Source organism: Puma concolor, chromosome A1 (assembly GCF_028749965.1).
Source record: "Puma concolor isolate L17-30 chromosome A1, mPumCon1.1.hap2, whole genome shotgun sequence".
NCBI lineage: Eukaryota > Metazoa > Chordata > Mammalia > Carnivora > Felidae > Puma > Puma concolor.
The window spans coordinates 168,885,148-168,905,851 of NC_141667.1; the positions used below are offsets into that span (position 1 = coordinate 168,885,148).

Genomic DNA, 20,704 nt, shown 5'->3' on the forward strand with positions numbered 1-20,704 from the left:
ATCCTAGAAGTTGAGCACCTTTTTAGCCATATGACTTCTTCTGCAATATTTATTATTTACACATAAATCTCATTCAGATGTGCTGTATCCATACATTATAGTGGAGTCAGAATTAATTTCTGCCATAGGACCAAACAATAGAGACTTAGATGAAAGTATTTCTTTTCTCCTTTGAGCAAAAGTTGACAGGTTAAATTCATGGTACCTCAAAGAAAAATGCTCTTATTTGGGTTTGCATGTCATGTTCATTTAAATTCTTTAAAACTCTGTTATTGCTAAATATTATCATCAAAAAACTACATGTAAACATGTATACAGACATTACCCACGCACACGCCCGCACGCACACACACACACACACACACACGCACATAAAACTTAAGCAGAATCATTCTCTGGGGCATTTTCTTGAGCAAATCTGGAAAAACCTGTCAAAGAAAATGAAATTCGAGCTGCGGATTCCCTCTGTGGTGAACTGGAAAATGTTCTTGTTATTTTAGAAGCTTCATCTGAGTTCCCTAAAGGGTGTTCCTGCACACAGACCTGGGCCTCACATGATGTAAATTGCGTTCTGTTGCCCAAAATGAATATTCAACAGACTGAGAGCAAGATCAAGCTAGAATTCCCTATCCTCCCCTTTCAGAGAAGTATGATTCAGATAAAGATCACTTTCTGGAGATGCCTTCTTTCAGATACAAGTCAATTTTATGAATTTGACATGTGTTCTGTTATTTTTGTTTCTTTCTTTCTCCCCAGGTAATCTTTGACATACCTAAAAATTATTAGTTGCAGTATCTGCCATAACTTATAGGTCTCTGTTTCTGTTGATGATTTTATCATGTTGTTTGTTGTGCTCTGATACATGTGTTGATGTCAGAGGGACACGTGAATGTTTATTTTATTTTTTTGCTACTGAGGGAGGTGCTTTCTATTTCTTTTGTGATGAAGTTGCACACGAATACCAATTTTTAAGGTAACAAATATCATCTTGAGTGTGTGTCTTTGCCGAAAATGCAAGTTCAGGTTGTGTTTGGTGGAAAGCAGTGCACCAGTAATAGAAGTGATGAAGGGACTAATGGCTGGTCCATACGGCCTCCTGCCCAGGAATCAGGTCTCATAAGGCTAGCTATGGGTGACAGAATCTGCCCCAATCTGTTTCAGTGACAACTTCAGGTTTATTGTTGACCCGTTATTTTCTGTTCTCAATGTCCCTGGTTCTCCAGTTCCTTGGCATCTGTGCCTTCCTTTTGGTGCCTTGATTCTTGACTTACAGATGTTGCCTTTCTTCTCTTCCTATCTTGACTCTTTGCTTTGAATCCAGGATCTGGTAAAAGATATTCTATCTGTCCATCCCCCACCCTGTGAGATCCCCACTGCATAGGCCAGGCCCTTATAATCCTCAGCCGTCTTTCAGGAAAAGGACTCCAATGCAAATCAAATGCAACTTCCAATCTTTACTATTACTCCATAGTTAAAGTGCTATTTATTTCAATGTAATGAAATGTGAACTTAAAATATTTCAGTAAAAAGAATATATTTCCAGGGCACATGGGTGGCTCAGTCAGTGGGCGGCTGGCTTTGACTCAGGTCGTTATCTCATGGTTTGTGAGTTCGAGCCCTGCGTCGGGCCCTGTGCTGACAGCTCGGAGCCTGGAGCCTGCTTTGGATTCTGTATCTCCCTCTCTTTCTGTCCCTCCCCTGCTCGCACTCTGTCTCTCTCTTTCTCAAAAATAAATAAACATTCAAAAATATTAAAAGAATATATTTCCATAGTCATCTATTTCATAAGTAGTGAGTAATCACTAGGTTAATAATATAGCACAACACAATATAACAATTGCTATACTATATAATAACAATAGATCTACTTCTATAGTAATAATAATGGCTAGTATTTATATAGTAAACTCTGCCCAACAGTGTTCTAAGCACTGGCCAGTATTAGCTCATCTAATCCTATTGAGCAAATGCTTTTAAAATGGTGATACTGATGCACAGAGAGTTTAAGAATCTGTGCAGTCACCCAGGTAGTAAATAGAGAAGACAGGATTTGAGCATTAATAGTCTGACTCATTAGCTTACATTTTAACTGTTTCACTATAATGCTTCTATGTGCCAGACATTTTTCATCATATGGTCTGGCACCTATTCTATCTAACAAGAAGTTATAAACACATGATGATGTAAGGAAAACCTTTAGGGATTTGCTACCTAGAGAACAGATTTCATTTCAATTATTAAGAAGTGTAATTTGAAACATGATCCTTTTCCTTTGGAGATTCTCAAACTTAAAAAAGAAATCATAGAAAATTGCATCTCTCTGGGAAAAAGTTGATATTATGTACTAAGCATTTAATATTCTTAAAATTTATTACATATAACTTTTGAAATTTAAATAAAAAAAAAAAACTATACCAGGGGCGCCTGGTTGGCTCAGTCAGGTAAGCCTCCAACTTCAGCCCCAGTTGGTCATGATCTCATGGTCCATGGGTTCGAGCCCCGAATCCGGTTCTGTGCTGACAGCTTGGAGTCTGGAGCCTGCTTCAGATTCTGTGTCTCCCTCTCTCTCTGACCCTCCCCCACTCACACTCTGTCTCTGTCTCTCTTTCAAAAATAAACATTAAAAAAAGTTTTTTAAAAAGCCATGCCACACATGGCTAACTCAGCTAAGAGGTTTTGAAGTTAAGTTGAGTAAATGCTTTAAAAGGAAAACTCCAGTCAACCTCAGGTTTAAAGAAAAAAAGTAATAAAGATTAAAGTCTTGGAAATGAAGGAATCTGTTTTAAGCTTGTGCCCACTTTAAAAAGATCAACTTGGGGCGCCTGGGTGGCGCAGTCGGTTAAGCGTCTGACTTCAGCCAGGTCACGATCTCGCGGTCCGTGAGTTCGAGCCCTGCGTCAGGCTCTGGGCTGATGGCTCAGAGCCTGGAGCCTGTTTCCGATTCTGTGTCTCCCTCTCTCTCTGCCCCTACCCCATTCATGCTCTGTCTCTCTCTGTCCCAAAAATGAATAAACGTTGGAAAAAAAAAATTAAAAAAAAAAAAAAGATCAACTTAATGTTTGCACAGTGAAAACTAGTGCCCAATATGGGACCAATTTTACTGAGGATCCATAGATTTAGAAGCTAGGCAATAAAACACACAGATCATTCAAAATAAATTCTGTTGAATGAAAATCACATTAGAGTTTTGATTTGAGATGCATATTTCTCTATTTGCATTTCAGGAAGTAACTCTCATAAGCCCCCGCCATCCAAATAAAGATATTCAATTTGTCAGATAATTTCACCTCCGGTGGGGGAGGTGGGACAAAAAAAAAGTACTAAATGAAAATAAACACATTTCTGATGCTGAAGGCACATGTTCCCTGTGGAATCTTTCCTTTTATATGACAATAGTCGTCTCTTTTGTGGTCATGATGATTATAATATGTTCCTCAGAGATGTATATCAAGAGATTTAATGTCAGATGTGAAGAATTTTCTCAAAGGTAGAAGACAAGCTGCAAAATGGTAGAACAGAAACTGACAAGGGAATATTTACATTAAAGAATTAGTTTAATATGATTTTGGGAAATACATGTATTTTGAACAACTATAAACTGTCTATAGCACCATGAGGAACAATTTTTTTTCAAGCAATCTGTAGCTTTAAAAGACTAAGAAAATCCTCTGTAGAGAGACATGGTTTGAAGGTAAATTCTGAATACTGAAGAACTCAGAATGAAGGAAAGGATTGTTCATCATTGGGGCACAGATAGAGAAGAGTGGAAGTCAGAATGTGTTTCTGATATGAGAAGAGGAAAAAGGGGAGGGGGGAAGAAGGAAAAGACACTGATGGTGAGTAGAACCATGGGCTTTCTCAGGACACCTAGACCCCGGATCCAGCCAAGGCCCATGTTGTCATTCATGCCCCAGTCTTTGCCTCTCAGGCTTCTCATCTATACAATTAAAATGTTTCCCTGGATACTTAAGTTAATTTGGGGGTTTTAAAATTCTGGTTTTAGTCTGTTTTATTTTTCTGAATGATGACATAAGCGACATACATAAAATGTATAAAGACTCATTATTGCTATCTTATCACAGGCTGACATTTATGAGAATATCATATTCCAAAGGGTGATATAAATATTTCTGTTACCCAAATGCAGGCATCTGGGGAGGCAGTAAGCCCTGGGGCTCTCCTGAGATTAATATTTGCTCTGAGTTTCTTAACCAAGTGATACAACTGGAGAGGAAGACAATCCTTTTTCATGTAGATTTGTTAAATGAATCAAAAAAAGTAACACTGCTACTGTGATTTGTAAATATTTGGGCTCATAAGAATCACCTGGAAAGAGGGAGAAAAGGTAGATTCTTTGCGTCAGACTCCCAATGTTTCAATTCAGTGGGTTTAGTAGGAGTCCCAGGAATCTATATTAATAAGGATCCCCCGTCCACCCACTAGTGGGTGAGTCAAAAGCTGGTAGCTCAACCATCAACAACCATATAGCAATTATTTTTGAAATGGCTGGTGGGGGAGATGATGGTAGATTTAGGTTAAGGTAGTAAGAGTAGAGTTGGTAGGCAGGTACCCAGGTGCAGAGCCCGACACTGAGTAGAATAAAATATTTGGTTTTCCTAACTTCCTTTGCCTCTAATTTGAAGTTTGCAGAAATGTGAAGCAGTTCTGTCCTCTTCTTCACTAAATTAGCAACCCAACTATCGATAGACAATGAATGTGGAAGAAGGGGGTATGAAATGGTCCTTAATTCAGGAAAATAAGGTAAACGCCATATATTCTGCAAAAACATGTTTAAGGACCTCAAAATCTTATCTATTATACATGAGGTAGTTTTCTAATATTGTACTCCCATCCTTCAGAAATATTTTCATGAGCCTCTTCTGAGAAGGTGGTTTTGCTTCCCTACCTCTGTGCCAGCAGGCGTCTCTTACATATGGTGATTTGTGTTGCTTCAATGTCCCAAAGCATCCCAGACAGGAAAGCCTCAGAGTCCCTGCCTCATTTCCCATCAATCATACATCTTCCTGCAGAGTCCATCGCTCTCATAAAATTGGATGGAACAACGTTATTTTCCTCTTGACATTGTTCTTCTGTTCATCACTCAGGTTTGGGGTTTAGAAATGGAACTGACTTGTTTTTTCACAGTGTGGTGCCCAGTTTCCCTCCAGCTTCTCTATTCTTTCCTGAGAGTTACTCATATACGGTACACACAATCATTCACCCATATTTCTATGCTTTGGGGTGTTGTGTGAGTTTTTTGGCCATCCTTGATACCCATCCTGTCTCTAGCATCTATGGACATCCGTTCTCAGAAAATGGCTCACTACATATCCCAGTGTTGCTAAGGTACTTTGTCCCTGCCTCCTGGCTTTTTTTTTTTTTTTTTTTTTTTTTTTTAATTTAGGCTCTAGGCAGGGGGTTAATCAAGTAATCTGAGCTACATCTACCATCAATGGCCATCAATATCCTTTGTCCCTAAACCAAGGGCCTCAGTAGCATCTGAAAACTGCTCACCTTGGGGACCAGCCTTTCATATCTGCCCCCTGGGAGTAGGGAGGCAAAACTAAACCAAGCAGGAGTCTAAGTTCATCAGGATACACAGAGATGCCCTTTTCAGAATGGAAGTGTTTCCACCTTTCATCCTTCAGTGTTGATCTCTCTGAATGGGTCAGTTTCTTTATTTTAAAAAGTGTATTAAATTTGAAATGATTATTAATATCTCTGATTTTCAAACAATCTCTGACTTGATATGCATGTTCTTCTGCACAAACAATATCTAACACCTTTTGAGACTATACATAAATATATATATGTATATATAAATATATATACATATATATATACACACATACATATATATTTGTGTGTTTCATTGGAATTAGGTATTGTGCTTAAATTATGCACACATTTATTCACATGATTATACTTTTGGTCAGAGTGTTTTTATTTCTTTTTATGAAATGTTAAATAATAGTTTTCAAATTTGCACATATTTTAAAGCTTTACTTGCTATGCTTAAAAAATATTTCTTTTTTCATTAAGTTTCCCTATGGTTCCTGTTGCATTATGACTCAGTTGGATATATTGCCCAATTTGAAAATGGCTATTATCCTTTCTTGGTATTTTGGCTAAGATAATTTATAGTAACAAGGAATCAAGTATGGCACATTAGTTAATTTCACTCCAGTGCTCATGTAATTCCCACGACACTGAACACTGATGCACAGAGTAATTGATTATGACAAAGGCAAGGATGCTGTCATTCTACTTAGGGTCACTTGCCAGAAGGAAAAAGCAATTGAGGAACAAATGCAAATGGTAACTACATGTAACTAATTTTAAGCAGCCTTTTGGGCAAAAGAAAGATACGAAACACCCTATGTTAGGTTGATAGTAGGCTATACAAAGAATTAAATGTATTTTTAGGCTATCCAAGTTCCAGTGCCATTTTAAGGAGTGTGAAGGCAGGAGCTGGGGTTGAGGAAGAGAAGACACTGAAGCTTAAGAGGAAGAAGAGGGGGAAAAGGAAAATGGAAAGGAGATCACAAACCAGCAGTGGGGAGATACACTAGGCAGCATTAGGGAAAGAGTGGAGAAAAGAAAGAGGAGCAGATAGCAAAGGGAAGGAAGCAGGGAAGTCATGTTACAAGGAAAGGAGAGAGGGAGGACCATGTCTTGTGCTCACTCCATCACCTTTCTGGGACTCCCTGACTCCCACCACTCTGGGGTGGAGAAAACAAGACCCTCCCTGGTGAAGCCTAGTCTAGGCTTTCAGACCACACCCAAAATACCTTGTCTGCTCCAGCCCCATGACCACTTTTACCTATTTCCCTTCCCTCAGCCCCCTTTCCAGAATGCTGGCTGTGCTTGGTTATTCTCTAGGCAAGGAAACAGTGTGGCCATACTTGGCTTCCACAGGATTATGCCTGTGATGGTGAGGATTAGTGGAAAGAGGTTAGTGATGGTGTGACAAGCACTGCAACAGGCCAGGTGAGGGATGCTGAGGACATACAGAGGGATAATACTCAGCCTTAAGAAGGGAGATCCTGTCATTTGCAACAACACGGAGAAGTAAAATATGCCAGACACATAAAGAAAACGCTTGCATGATGTTACTTGTGGAATCTAAATAAGACTTGAGCAGTGGTTACCAGGGTCAGGGAGGTGGGGGAACAGGGGGGGAAAGAGATAAAAAAAAGATAGAAACCAAATAGAGCTTGCAAACTACAAATGTTTGTTCTGTTTGGACAGCATTAAGTGCACACACGATCTGGGGCGGGGAATGCACTCTTCAGTCTACTATTTAGCCACAGTGACAACTTCTCCTTAATTTTATAAAGGAAGATGCTGCACATGTTGACTTTGTTTCTGGACCTGGAGATGGTGGTGTTGGCAACCTCTGGATTAAGGGATTGGAACGGATGAGAGATATTTGGAGTGTTTTCTGAGGAGATATGGAAAGAAGTCTGTGGTGGTCTGGATATCGGGGTGGGCTCGCTCTGGGAGGACTGGCTTAGAACCTGGTGCTCGGTGGTATTCCTCATTGAGGACAAAACCAGAAGGAGGGGGAAACTTGGGTGGCGAACCTGCTGCATTCAGTTTGGGATGTGTTCGGTTTGTCCCCGGAATATGCAGGTGGGTTATAATCCTATTGGTTGACTACTGGATGATGACAAAGCTTCTTTATTCTGGAATAATCATGTCTCAGGTCTGTCTTTAAGAATGCCATGCAGATAGAGAAAGAATGTTCTATGATGGATGGTGATAATTTTCCTTTTCCTCCCAAATGTGAGACAGAAAATGAAGAGATGAGGTGAATGACATCAGCATAAGTGAAGTTAGATGTTAGAAAGAACTTTATAAAATAACGCACTTCTTGTGAAAGCTTACTAATGTATTTTAATTAATTCCCAAGTATACAGCATCTGTACAGGCAATTTTGGACAGTGGATAGTAAAGCAGAGGACTAACTGAGTTAAATTCCTAACCTGTACAAAAATGATGCTAAAGATATGGGAGGGAAATATCAGGCCTTCAGATATTCTCACAGTGGTTCACAACCCTCAACATAAGATACCTAAGACTTACTCAGAGAGCAGTGCAGATAACCAGATCCCAGAACATTAGCCTGAAAGATTCCAATTCAGTGAATCCAGTGCGTCTCCAGAATCAGAATTTTGAATATGTATCCCAGGCATTTCTAGTGCAGATGTCTGAAGGAGCACACTTTGATAAACATGGGTCTACATCAGTGTCTCAGGAACCAGGGCATTGAGATGAAATGATTTTATATTTACCATTGATGATGATGATGATGATGATGATGATGATGATGATGATGTTTACAAGTTCATGGCCTGGTTCAGGCCCCTGCAGTAAGCAGAAACACATGACCATAAGTAGTGCTCACCTTTCCTGTTGACCAGGTGAGCTGGCCTGTGAGGATACACAAAGAGAAAAGCCTTGTCTGTGATTGCTCCACTCAGTTTGGGGAAGAATAGGACAAGAAATGTGTCCTTGAGCATCAAGATAATATGTGGAAGGACAGGTGTTATTTTGCTGAGACTTGAGAAAATAGAAACAAAGACACTGAATTTCAAACCAATGGCAGCTAGTTTATAGTCCTGAAAAGGAGAAGTGGTCTTCATCACCTAAAGCTCAGGGGAGAAATCAGCCTGAGACAGTCAGCTGGGGGCCACAGGGCACCTGTTGAATTGGAGGGCCAATTCAGGCCAAGGGCATCCTGTCAGAGCAGGCTGCTAAAGACAACAAACCTAGGTTCCTTCAGAAATGAACTCTTTTAAGATTAAAAAAAATTACTAATGAAGTAAATATTTTTATTTAATAAACTGTTTATTTTTCCTAAACCCCTATTTCCTCCGAGACATTTTTTTTTTCCTCTAAGCAGGGTCTTTCCACACAAGTCTCATTTCTGGACTAGAGAGACTTCCTCCTCCCTCTTAGGTGAGCGGCAGGTCCCTGTGCTTGATCTACCTTTGAACTCCTTTTCCAGGTCCAGTCCAGAGAGCGAGTTAATCCCGTGTGGACCCATCATTATACAGATTTCTTAACTACACAAAGCCCATAATACCTACCTCACAAAAATTAAACACATATGTCTAATTACAAAAGGGTCTGCAAGAAATATATGGAAAACTACTTCTACTCAATATAATTACTTAGCACTTAAATATGGGCTGAAGAATCAAGCACTTGGTGGGGATGTCTATAATCATGAATTTATTTATTCACTCATTCAAGAAACACTTTCGGATGCCTTCCACTGACAGCTAATGCGCTGTATGTGCTGGAGCTTCAGAGATAATCAGATGGGGCTGAATTAGAAACAACAAAAACCCCCTGAGCATCCAATGGATAGGATATACATCTTGATGAGGTGAATTTTAAGACTCCTATCTTTTTTCAGACTCTATGATTCAATGATTGTATCTGTACATTTCTTATCACTCTTTCAATAGTGATAGATATGTAGGAGGTCTTTAATTTGTGTCTTTTGACTGATTATTGCTAAGGTGGAATAAATGTCACCGGTAGATTTTATTAATTTATTCCTCAAGTGCCTTCCTATTCATGATATTTATTATGAATGTCATTTATCTTTTTCCCCACTGGAAAACATTAAGCATCAGCAAAGAATATAGGAGCCTGTTTATTTCTCAAGCTAGAATTGCAGAAAAGCACTATTTACCCATTCTTTTCCTGAAAGAGCATGACAAACCCACAGAGACAGAACTGGATATACTATGTCTGCACTCTAACATGGTTATATTTGCATTAATAAAGTGAATGGTAATGTCTTCACCTTATGAGAGAATCTTGGAGCAAGAAAATAAAACCTGACTCTTGGTAAATCTTGCTAGCACTTGAACTTGAACATTTTTTTTTTTTAATTTTTTTTATTTTTGGGACAGAGAGAGACAGAGCATGAACGGAGGAGGGGCAGAGAGAGAGGGAGACACAGAATTGAAACAGGCTCCAGGCTCTGAGCCATCAGCCCAGAGCCCGACGCGGGGCTCGAACCCACGGACCGCGAGATCGTGACCTGGCTGAAGTCGGACGCTTAACCGACTGCGCCACCCAGGCGCCCCGAACTTGAACATTTTAAAGCAAGCACATGGGGGGCACCTAGGTGGCTCAATCGGTTAGGCGTCTGACTTCAGCTCAGGTCATGATCTGACAGTTTGTGAGTTCGAGCCCCACGTCAGGCTCTGTGCTGACAGCTCAGAGCCTGGAGCCTGCTTTGGATTCTATGTCTCCCTTTCTCTCTGCTACTCCCCTGCTCACGTTCTGCCTCTCTCTCCTTCAAAAATAAACAAATATTAAAAATAATTCTAAAGCAAGCACAGGAATAATCATAATTAGAGAAAGGATTTTATTATTTACAGATGTCCATGAAATGACATCAAATACTTTGGTTTTTTATTTCCTTTTAGTGTCAAAGAAAAAAATACCATTGAAGTTTGCCATTTTATCTTGATTCTTCTCTAGAGCAAAATGAAATACTGTAAAGAGTAACAAAATTTATGTTTGATTGAAATGTTTTACTTTTTCAAAATTTGTATTTGTAGAGGGTAGATGATAGGTGGGAGATAATGAAAGAAATATTTGCATGTAAGGAGTTTTAAAGACTACCTCAAAATGATAGATAAACAATACCTACCTAAAATGATAGATAAACAATATTTGAGAATGAACTATCTCTTTGCTTTCATTTTCCACATCATGAAAAAAAAATTACACAAAAACTATACACACACCAAGGCCAATATACCATACAGTGAATGGCAAACCAGCTCTAATAGTAAAGCAATAGTTAATAGCTATTAAAATTTGGGGCCAAATTCTGCTTCCTTAAAAATTGTTTGCAAAAAAAAAAATTGTTTGCATATGTGGGAGACTCGTGATTGAAATTGATACACATCACCCATCCAAGTTGAGTGGATGAGTTTTCTTTCTGATTTTTTTACCTTTGGAGGATTCTTACTCTTCCTACTTCTTGCGTGTGAGCTACCTGCCGGGGACTCTGAGAATTCATGACCATGAGTTGGGTGTTTCTTTAAGTTTCCTCAATGCAGCTCCAATCATTTACATCCAAGTTTTTATTCACTTGGGAATAAAAATGAAAAATAATTTATGAAATAATTCACAACAATATGAAAACTACTCTCTTTTTCTTTTCTATTGAGAAAGAACTAAAGCAACTTTTTTTGAAAAGCCTAACTGGCTGTTCCTCCCCACATGTTATATGCAAACAACTGATAAGAATCACTCCTTTGGTGATAATTTTCCTTGTTACCTCTTCTTTATGTCTTTTGTTTCCACTGGTTTTAGACTTATAGTTTTATTGAAAGATTGATGACCAGTTATTTGACTGAAAATATGGGCCATATTTCCATTCTGATATTACCTGTTGACCAATATTGATGCAACACATTCCTGAACCTAATGAAAAAGGCAGACACAACCCCTGGCCTCATGGAACTTACAGTCTCTATAAATGTAAGGTCCATACACAGTCCATTTTCACTTTGAATGATTTGTTTAGATTCTGGAAGTGTGTTACGTGCTCTGAGCTACTTAGGGTTTCACTGAACATTGTCTGTTTGTCCTAAAGTAATGTATTCAGTTTGGAATGCAAGTTTATGGAAAGGTACATGATGCACTTCTTGAGCAAGGACTTAGTAGATCTTAAGAGTTTCGCTTGGAGTTAGATATTTATTGCTTTTAAGGTCTAATGACTATATGAAATGAAGAGACATAAGTCACTTTTATTGACATGTCCTAGCCATACAAAAGCATCATGATTGGGTGCTGTTTGCTGTCCTTATAGAGGTAGAGACTGAATGGGAACAAGATATTTTTGGAAGTGCTGCATGTTTAACAAGGTGGAAATATTTTATTTGGTTATTAATCCTAGATCTAGGCCACTGTTTAGTAGAAATGGTTATGTGGGTAAGCAGGAAACATTCTACTTTTAAGCTGGTACAAATAATACATAACGGTACTAATCAGACAAATGATGAGTATTGATTTATGTCATGAGAGAAGCGTTTACTCATGCTATTTAATAAATTAACTCTGAATGCCCTTCACCAGGTGATAAGGAAAAGGGGTTGATTCTCAATGACTCCCCATTAACGTAAACTTCTCCAATTAACTCATCTGTCTCTCAGTCATGAGCCCTTTAAAGCTTTGTTTCTACTATATAAACCTTAGACTCAGTACCCGAGATCCTTGTCATGGCAACTTATTTTCTATGGTGAGCAATCCTCTGCTATGGTTCAAGAGTTTTGGTTTCCTGGGCTGTACGCAGACACAGCTTTGAAAAAAACCAATTTTCTTTCTTACTCGTAGGTAATAAAGAGTAAAATTATGACATGAAGATATGTTACTTTGAGAGTTGCCTATTTATTGAGGTATGGGAAACATTGTTTTTTCTTAAAAATGACATTAAATGCCCACAAGGCAATGATGCAAATTAATTTACAAGCACCTCCTCTATAATCAAGACGTATTACTCATATTATTTTTGCTATTGTGTTAAATGGTAAAATGATGATTAAAAAGTTAAGTAACTTTGGAAGAAATCAGAGCATCTACTGCATTATTTTTTAAATATTTTCATGTAACATTTTGCTTTCTATCCTCTAACCATCAGTTAAGGTTATCAACAGAAACAATAGGAAATTATTTTTTTATCAAGAATTTGCAACTTGGATAACTTTACATACCATTGAATGGTGGCCAGTATACCTAACTCCTACATTGTTTTTATTCCAATATCAGTTAGAATTCTATATTACTAGCAATATCAGTAACAGAAGACTCAACTTTTAAACTGTTCAGAAATTCTCTAGACAACTTTTACTTAGAGACAAGGTAAGAGGCATTCTCTTAATGTCCATGGAGAAATAAACTCTAATGTGCAATATCATATTAAAATAAAGGAGGAAAGTAGGAAGAAATTGGTCCACAGGTACCATCAATGGGTTAGCTATTTTCCTAATGCAGTGTGAGGCTTTTGAAAGACTGTTTTATAGACGAAGCAAAGCCAAATATATACCCAGGAGAAATAGCAGTGAACCTTTATTTAATTTAAAATTACATTACATGAGAAGGCTCGTACATTGAAATGGGAAGAATGGCCTTGGGCAATAGTTCCCTTGTGTTTATGTAAAAAAAATCAAATAACACCTTGTAGGAATTTGAATGCAGACAAAATTCTTATTAATTTTTATGCATCATTCATGGAAAAACAATAACCAAAAAAAGAAGGAAAGAAAGAAACCGTGTCAGCAATAGCTCATTGTTTAAGAAGCACAGGATGTTCAATAATACTTTCATTTTCTGAGTCACAAAATCCAGCCTCAACTTTATTTTATTCCTGATGGTCAGTCTTTGGGACCAGTTGGAAATTCCTCAGACTCATTACACCATTAACTAGCAGGACCTAACTATCATTTATTTAAATTTTTTATGTATAACAACTTCATTATACATTGTGTCTCTAATATGACTGGAGAAAACTATGAAATGTGGCAAGTTGCAGTAGTTAATTTCACTATGAAATGTGGCACGTTGCAGTAGTTAATTTCAATTATCTAATATCCCAATCATTTTCTTAACAAGAGACTTGCCTTAGGGTCTGCTAAAGCTCTGCATATCTTGGAAATTACTGGCTACTAATTGATCCAATAGTAGCATGTTAAAATTACCTTAACCATTCTGTTCAATACCTAATTGCATTTTCTATTGATGTCAGTGTTCTACCAAGAAGCAATTGGTGCTTGAAAATAACTTTTTACTGTGGAAAAAGTGGTAAATTGTGAAATCGGCTACTTGTGATTTTACATTTAAGAGACAGTGGTGATAATAGCAATACAATGGCGAAGAAACATAATGCTGAAGTTTGTGAATGTAGGGTATGCAAAGCTGAGTCATTTTAAGGTACTAATGAGTTATTCTTGGGCATTCCCACTTCCAAGTGAGTTTGTTGAGGGTAATTGAGTAATCTGAATTATGTTACCACTGGGAAAAAAATAGTTATTTTACTAGGTGCTCTGTGTGGTGTGTGTATTCATGTATGATTATTCTATAATCATAACTACTATGACGTACTCTTTCCCACCCAATGAAAATGGCACAAAGATAGAAACTAGTATCCTGATATGTACATGCACCTGTTTTTCTCTTCATTATCGCCTAGGCATTTTTTTTCTGCCTATTCATTTGTGAAGTACTATGAAAATAAAATCCACCTTTAGGGACATTGTATAAGATCTATAATTCCCAGCTCCTGTTATTTTTAATTCTCCAAAGGAAAATGCTTTATACAGTCTGTTTCTTAGATGGACAAGAGTGGGATTGAGAAGTGGACAAGTACAGTGCGAGGGGAAAATAGCCAGCTCAGAAGACTAGATGAAGTCTGGCAATGCCACCAGCACTAATTTAAGCATTTGGACACTCGGAGTGACCTTGAGGATTCTGAATGACTTTTTATAACGTGATGATGACATTTGAAATGCTTTCCAAGGAATAGATGAAACACTCAATTATGTTTTCTTTAATCTTCTGATATTATGATTATGTTCTGGCAGAATGATGGCAATTAATTACATTAGGTCAGCAAACATCGCCATGCCTATCATATACACATTAAGAACAAGTCAGAATTTTCCCAGCTGTGCAGTTGGCCTGGTGGGCACAGTGCCAGTGGCGGTAATCTCTCTGACACTTCTTCTGCCACAGAGCAAGCCCAGAGTTGAAACACTGGGGCAGCAGGAAATGAGTGGATTCTATTTGTCCACTATTTGTCTATCCTAAGATCCCTCCTCAGAATTTAGGAAGACTAAAATTATGATAATTGCAAAGCGTATTTATATTTATCTGTGAGCATATATACATACTTGTTATAGTCTCCAACAGAATAAAGATTACGTTCAAATACGTGGTCCTTCACATGAATGATCACATAGGTTTGAATACTTGTAAGAGAGCTGCAGATGTAATGGTTTTCTACATTTTCTAAGTTTCATAAAAGTCTAATGAGTTTTCAAGAGAAATGAAATAGCCTTGCTTGTGTAGTATTCCCATCGTTAAAGCAATTAGCCCATAAGAAAGAAATTCTGGAGCTTTGGGGTCAAAATCTTTATTTTTTTTTTCTTTTTTTTTGGTAAGATTTACAACTCAGTTCCCTTCAGTAGTAGACCTCAGGGTTTCTTTATCTCGTGCCTGCAACTGTTATTACTACCTTTCTGTGAATGTCAGATGGCTTTCCCTCTGTCACTGAAGTGACCTAGAAAAATTCCTGTGAAAGTAGATCCCATAAAATAACATTCCTTGCCATGAATTTATGTCCTGAAGCCAGATAAAATGTCAAGATAGTAGAAATAAATACATGAAAAAGCTAAAAAGCATGTTCATGATTCTAAAGGGAACTTGTTATTGCTTTTAAGTTTCTTGACTTTAAAACCAATTAAATCCATTTATTCTGTGGCTTTTAATATTTTAAAGATAGACTTTGACTTCATTTTGATGGTAATTTCAGTAAAACTTTTATTTCAACTTGTGGCAATAGGTATCTTATGTCATTTGGAAACAACCAATTTATCTTAGAGAGATAAATGTATTTTTATGACATTGATTTTGAAAATATGATTCTTAATTATGATACATCTCTGGGTCTCCCTGACAGTGATCATCTACTAAAAAGTTTACCACATTTCTATTTATATTTGCATAAAAGAAATAATGATGTTGCGAAGAATATACTAGTATTCAAGTCACTGATATATGTATTATGAGAAAAGTACTTTATCCATATTTAGCTGTGCTCAGGGTTTCAGTATATTTCCCATTTAAAACTTGTAATTCTGTCATAATGAAGGAGTGTATAATTACTTTCAGCCTATTCAGCATATGAAATAATCAGGAAATTTTCTGGATATTCAGAATGTCGGAATCAATGAAGTGTTAGTTTTTTTGTGTGTGTAAAAGACATGGAAAAATATTAAGGGGAAAATTTCCTAGTTAGTTCAGCTAAACTTCCTACAAGTTAAAAGGGGATGGAACCCAGATAATAACATTTTAGTCCATTTCCATTTTCCTTCCTTCCAAGACCCTTCATGAGGTTAGTACTTGGTATGCACTTAGTCTTTGTGCAGATTTTTACTTATAATCTTCTATTAGTGATTTTTCACTTGCTGATACATGGTCAACATAATATGGTATTCACAGGGGAAATGAGGCACTACTTCAGATTGTATAGTTTTATATCATTCTTCTTGGACCACCTAGTTTGTTTCTAGTATTCTTTTTTTAAGCTTGTACGTCTATCTTAGATATCATGATAGCATTGCTAATGAATTGTGTACACTTGGCAAATAAGTTAGACACAAGTCCTATTAGGTAAAGCTACTGTCCACAGGATTTCAAAGGACCGGCACAGAGCAGTAGGAGGAAATGTCGGAATTATGCACATAGTTGCATGCTGACCAGATTGTTGGCGCGTTGACCAGATATATTCACTAGTCATACTATTATAATTATACTCAGATCTCTGCCACACTCAGGATTCCTTCCCAAGAACACAAAGCTTTCTGCCAACATACCCTGTGAAGTCTTCCCTGATCTATTGCCCTTATCCCTACCACATCCCAGAGGAAGCATCCCAGAGGTATGTGACTCATACCTCATTAATAGTTCTGATGCCATTCTTCCTTTGCTTGTAGACATTTGTTTATAAGCCTCAGATTCTTCCTTGTTACCCTTTTCCATAATCACCTCTTTCTTTCTCATCCTTGATTTGTCCCTGTCTCTCTCAGGATGCCTGCACTGTAGTTCCTGTCTCCCTGTCTCTACAGTGTGACCTTCACCACTACCTTCAAGTTATAATTAGTTTCTGCCACTGGATATTTTCAAGTTAACCATTCCCCTTTACATGTATCTTTATAAATGGTCACGTTAGAAGTCTATTTTCTTCCACACCAGGAACAATTCACCCTACCCAGCTATTATAATTTGAGGAATGGCTCCCCAAGTTAAAAAAATTATTTATTATTTTTGTGAGAGTGAGCAGGGGACAAGCAGAGAGAGTGAGAGAGAGAGGATCCGAAGGAGGCTCTGTGCTGACAGCAGAGAGCCTGATGTGAGGCTCAAACTCATGAATCATGGGATCATGACCTGGGCCAAACTGGACACTTATCCAACTGAGCCAACCAGGTGCCCCTGGCTCCCCAAGTTTTTATATCACATTAGAGCCATTATTTGTTGTTTTGCAAGTTGTATGCGCATAACTATTTATTCAGCAAACATTTAAGGTCTTGGATTAAAAATGCTTCCTACATGCAAAAAGCCAGAAAAGATGATTATTGAAAAATCTCACACACGTCTAAGTTTTGACCAACATTACATTTTTAAAGATACTTTGCTTTCACCAGTTAAGGTTGTGTTAGTTCCAAGTGCCATAGTGAATTTTCATATCACAGATATTTAAAAATATCACTAAACTCTAAAATATCATATTTGTTATTGCATAAGGATTTTCTTTGTAAATGCACTTCTTCGTTTGCTGACTGTTTTCTTCATTGCTGTCCTTACATGGCATTTACAAAGTACTAGATGATGTATGGTGATAAGTACCTCATCTGACAAGTCCTTCCAGGCTAGAAGTTCGCATTTTAAGTAGATCATGGGGATTTGCCATTATTGTACCAAATGCAGAGAGAACCAACCCAAATGAAAGATCTTCTGGATCTAAATCCATTCCCGTTAATTTCTGCAATGTCAGTGGAGTTGGAGAATTGGTCTCCTGGCACTTACAGCACAATCTTGCAAATTTCCAACATCATAACTCCATGCTCGGAGTTCATTGTTGGACTTGCCAAGGTGTGTTCAAGTACACTTGTACAACTCCGTGGAAATATCTCCCAAGCAAATAGCTGCATGCGATTTAGGGAAACTACATTCTTCCTAGAGCAAAAGTCAATGAGAATGTACATTGAGAATGTATGCAGTGATTGCATTTTATCACTGAATGTTTGGAAATTATAAAAGAGGAGACTCCTAATGGCGCTACCTATGCTAAGTCTAGAGTACCATACATTTTTAAATGGGCAATTCTGTTCTGTCAAAGGCAAAGATTCAAAAACAAAAGTAACTTAACCATATGGTAAGAGAACTGTGAAATGTGTTGAACAAAAGGCTTAAAGCCTGTGAATATGTGGCTACAATGATAAAATGGGCTTTAAATATATGTCCTTTATTCACTAGGCTTCTAAAGCAAAAAAGGTTCTTAGAGAAGACAGTGTTCTCATGCATATTCTTCAAGCCAGTTTCAAGGAATGATGTCTTAGTGAGAATGAGAATGCAGAGGACACTATTTTGGAGACAGTCTATGTAGATGTAACGTCAAAATCACTGATGACATCAGTCTTTCTATGTATCTAGTCTTGCTGGTTTTAGCAAATATCTATAATCATCAGCCATGCAAGAATCTTCTTTCTATCGCTTATTTGTCATGATTTTAAGAATGTTTTATTTTAGGGGCGCCTGGGTGGCTCAGTTGGTAGGACTTCTGACTCTTGATTTTGGCTTAGGTTGTGACCTCACAGTTGTGAGATCGAGCCCTGTGTCAGGCTCTGCCCTGAGCATAAAGCCTGCTTAAGATTCTTTCTCTTCCTCTGCCTCTCCTCTGCACATGTGCCAAGTTTTCTCTCTCTCTAAAAAAAGAAGAAAGAAAGAAAGAAAGAAGAAAAGAAATGAAAAGGAAAGAAAAACAAAAATGTTTTATTTTAATGACTTCAATTTGTGTCCAGATATCTGTGGTAGTGGATTGACTTAAAGGGACATACAGAGTGTTTTTCATAATTGAAATGTCTATACCTCTGAAATTCACTGTCCCTATACACTCATTTATTTTAAATTATTTTCCTATCTCATCCATTACAGGCTTTTACAATAGGACACTATATGTTAATTTTTTAAGTCTCATATGAAGGCTCTTTCTTTCTCATAATTTTAAAATTATGTTGGGGCGCCTGGGTGGCGCAGTTGGTTAAGCGTCCGACTTCAGCCAGGTCACGATCTCACGGTCCGTGAGTTCGAGCCCCGCGTTGGGCTCTGGGCTGATGGCTCAGAGCCTGGAGCCTGTTTCCAATTCTGTGTCTCCCTCTCTCTCTCTGCCCCTCCCCCATTCATGCTCTGTCTCTCTCTGTCCCAAAAATAAATAAACATTGAAAAAAAAATTAAAAATAAAATAAAATAAAATAAAATTATGTTGACAACTGACATTATTTGTTTCATTTTTATGTCCCATGCTTTTATTTTAAGTCTCACAGAGTTTATATAAATTTACTCTTTCAATATCACCCCTTCCCCTCCCCAAGCTGCCATTCATTCTCTCTGTCAGGAAGACTTCCATTCGTTGGTCATGGACTAGGACAAAGGGCCTCTTCCCTGAACTTGCAGAAGCAAGTAATTAGTTTTTCCCTATATCGAGACACATAATCCTTTTGTTTCTTATTATATTTTATCATGAGGATTTGTTTAACCGTGCTATCTCCTCCTAAAACTAGAGCTGCACTACTCAAGTACATGTTATTGAACTTTGTGAGTAGTACCATGTTAGACATAACTTAAGCAAAGGCCACCATACATGTGGACTTGGAATCCTAACAAGTGGCATGGGGACATTTGAGCATGTGCCCAGACTGAATGTAGATGGGAGACATTTGTCTGCTTTCCTTTTGTCAGATTCAGCTCTGTGAGCACTCATGCTCTGTGAGTATCTGTCCAGTGACTCTAATTCCCTGTACAATATATGTAACAATGGGAAACTTTAATATACTTTGGCCCCCAAATGCAAGCCTCCTGATGCCCAATGAGGAGGTAAAACCAGAGTGACTGGCTTTATTTTATTTTTTAAATGTTTATTTATTTCAGAGACAGAGAGAGAGAGAGATTGAAAATGAGCAGGGGAGGGGCTAAGAGAGAGGGAGGAGAGAATCCCAAGCAGGCTCCATGCTGTCAGCGCAGAGCCCGATGCAGGGCTCAATATCATGAACTGTGTGATCATGACCTGAGCCGAAATCAAGAGTTGGCCTCTTAACCGACTGAGCCACCCAGGTGCCCTAGAGTGACTGGTTCTAATGCTGGAGGAAAACTGCCTCTGTTGAATATATAGAAATGCTATATTAATCTCCAAAATTGGTATAGCCCTAAAAAGTGCTTAAGAATAATTTTGATTAAATTTAAGTTCTGCCTTACTTGCTAATTTTAAAACCTGAACACTTCTCATTTTAGATTCAACTCTGTTGCACATCCAGCATATGAGAGGCATGGAATACAGATGTGTTATTAAAAGCCTCAATTGTACGCATCCATAGTGAAGAATAGTAATTAGGAGAGCCATTTGTCTTAGTCTGAGTGGGACAGCTCTGGTTCACACATGTGGTTTTGGTGTAAACATGAATAGCGCCACTTTCATTCTTAAAGGTGTCCCAGTTTAGAGGATATTATGCAGTCAGCCTCAGTATGATTATATTTCAAATTGTTTCTGTAATTAACTTGAGTATTGGCACACATGATGCAATAGGGATAAGTAAAACTTTGGTCAAAAGATGTGGTAGGACCTGCCTAGTGAAGCTCATTGCACTTCAAGCCACATCGGTCAAGACGTGCCCAC

The 20,704-nt window shown here is 37.9% G+C and overlaps 1 protein-coding gene across 5 annotated transcripts in view; it reads left to right on the forward strand.

Moving 5' to 3' along the window:
• Nucleotides 1-20,704, forward strand: part of FGF14 (fibroblast growth factor 14) — a 628,696-nt gene that overhangs the window by 505,718 nt on the left and 102,274 nt on the right. The gene's annotated exons all lie outside the window — the stretch shown is intronic.